Source organism: Nestor notabilis, unplaced genomic scaffold (assembly GCF_000696875.1).
Source record: "Nestor notabilis isolate BGI_N333 unplaced genomic scaffold, ASM69687v1 scaffold6021, whole genome shotgun sequence".
In the NCBI taxonomy this organism is placed as follows: domain Eukaryota; kingdom Metazoa; phylum Chordata; class Aves; order Psittaciformes; family Psittacidae; genus Nestor; species Nestor notabilis.
Window position 1 is genome coordinate 9,592 of NW_009916001.1, and position 2,555 is coordinate 12,146.

The following is a 2,555-nucleotide window of genomic DNA, read 5'->3' on the forward strand; positions in this document are numbered from 1 at the left end:
TCCCAGGGAAGAGCTTCTGCCTCAGAGCTCATCTCAATCTCCCCTCTGGCAGATTAAAGCCATTCATTCCCCTTGTCCTGTTCCTACAGGCCCTTGTCCAAAGCCCCTCTCCAGGTTTCCTGGAGCCCCTTTAGGCACTGGAGCTGCTCTAAGGTGTCCCCTTCAGGAGCCTTCTCTTCTCCAGCTGCCCCAGCCCAGCTCTCTCAGCCTGGCTCCAGAGCAGAGCTGCTCCAGCCCTTGCAGCAGCTCCATTGGCCTCCTCTTGATTCACTCCACAGCTCCACATTAAAGGCTGATGTGTAGTCCTGGGGATCAGTTCCTCCTCGTTCCCAGCAGATTGTTCTATAATTTCCCCTGCAGAAGTATCCACATTAATCTCTTCTTGTGCCTTGTCCCTTGTAGATAGGGCTTGGCCTGGCAGCTTCTTTGTGGGTTCTTCTGCTGAACACCAGCATCATTAGTCCTGATTTTCTGCTGTCACCTTGTACATCTATTAGACATTCTGGCAGCAGGCTGATACCTCCAAGATGTTTGAGAAAGGTCTTCAGAGTTTTAATCTTTTAATAGATCATTTGTCAGAAGCTGCATGATGTGTCTCAGTTTTACTGGTTTGGGTTTACTTTTTTCTAACTCAGGTGCACAGTTGGGTCCTCTCATGCCCTTTGGAAGCATTTACACTCTTACTTCTAAAATACTTCTTTTGTTCACTGTGTAACTCTGCCAGCCCATCTGATCTTTCTGATGCATTTTATATGACCATTGAAGAGCATGTTTAAATAGCTCTCCTACTATATGCAAGCTCCTTCCTTCTCCCTTTCTGAAACTCATTGCTACTGTCATGGGAGGCTTATCCCCTCTAAAAATATTGTTGAATTCTACTGTGTGCTGAATACTGTAATAACAAAGTGATTTTTCAGTTACTCTCTTGTGGAGGAGCTTAGGACTGAAGAAAGGGTCATGTCCTCATGTAGTCCTTGGCTGACAGCACCAAGAAGCAGCTGATGGTGTCTAAAAATGTCGCCTTTGTCTTACGTGGTATTGTGATGCTTTTGTGTTTCATGTGAAGGCAGCACAAGTCTCCCATGGCAGTTTCTGCCCTTGCAGCCTTTCAGTGTCAATTCCAGCCTCTCATGGATGTTGTTACTGTCGCCTCAGTGGGTGGTAGTGCAGCCTCAGTGCTGTCCTCTTTCTCATTGGACTTGGGATTTGCATCTGTGCCTGTTCTGCGTTGCTGCATCCTGGTAGCTCTGAGCCTTGCACTTTTACCTTCATGTTTTCCGGAAGATGCCACACTTTGTTCACTAGCTCAGCCTATTTTGGTCTTCCTACAAAGCATGAAATTCAGGGTACCCCTGATGATTTTCCTCCTATCCAGTTTCTAGGATGCTGTTAAGCCAACAAACACTTTTTTAATCCTGGCTTTTCAGTTCCTCTACTTCATTTTTTGAAATTCTAGCCTAGAAGCACAGGTCTGTTTGTCTTGACCCCATCACCAGTTTTTATGTGCCCTCCTTAAATTTGGCTTAACTTCTGGAGGCTGTCCTGTGTAAGACCTGAGCCTTACTGAATTCTGTCTTACTGTTTCCTGAAGGCTACAGAGTTTTAGTGACTTAACTCTTAGAAGTTATGCTTCTGAACCTCTCCTGTACTGTCTCTCCCCAGTTTTTAGTTTAAGACATCTCCTGTAATGTTTCATCTGAAGTGCCAGGGAACTGGTTGTGTTCTCATTTCAGTGAAGCCCCTTCTTGTATAGACTCAGCTATTCCAAAAGATCTTCCAGATCTTAACTGATGCTAACCCTCTTCCACATACCTTTATTCTCAGTCACACTTCACTGCTGCTTTAATTTCCTGTCCAACTTCACACAGAGAATCTGAGGCATTTCAGAGACATCCAGGCGTACGTATCCTACCACAGACATCCTCATCTTCAGCTTCTTACCTGACAGCTTTAATTTTGCTTCCTGGATTCCTCTTCCTCACCCTGTTGTTTTTATCCTGTAGACCAACCTTGCTTTGTGCCTGGGGCTTTCTGAGCAGCTGTCTAGATGCTGGGTGAAGAAGTGCCATCTCTTCCCGTGGCAGGCAGCTCCTCGCTAGCAGGACAAGCTGAGGAATAGGAAGCGCTGCATCGTGCCTGTTGCCGTCAGCTGGGATAGTCTGGGCTCAGGGAACACTAGGCCACTCTCTGGAGCTTATGGCTGGACAGTTTCACCCCCCTCACTTTGCTTCCCATCTGCCCTGAAACATTCCTTCTGAATGATGTGGGTTATATCCTAGAGCTGGAGCTGCTCTTTGATGTTCCTTACCCTGCAGGTAAGGTGTCTGCCTGGGCTGCTGGAGCTCACCTGGTTATGGCTGTGTTTTGCCTCTGAAGCCTGCGACCTGCCCCACATGCAGCCCTATGCTCAGAGCAGCAGAACAGTAGCTGCAGTAACCAGGAAGCCCCTGGGCTGCTGGATTTTCCCCTGTACTTCATTCTACTTGTACTGCTCTCTCCCCTTCTCCCAGCACTCTGGCTAGCCCCCTCTTTTCCTTTGCTTTCCCCTTGCCCTG

At 47.4% G+C, this 2,555-nt stretch overlaps 1 protein-coding gene across 1 annotated transcript in view; it reads left to right on the forward strand.

Annotated features, from left to right (window-relative positions):
* MTMR4 (myotubularin related protein 4) overlaps positions 1-2,555 on the forward strand; it is a gene marked incomplete at its 5' end in the record, with an annotated part of 22,217 nt that overhangs the window by 7,687 nt on the left and 11,975 nt on the right. The window lies entirely within an intron of this gene.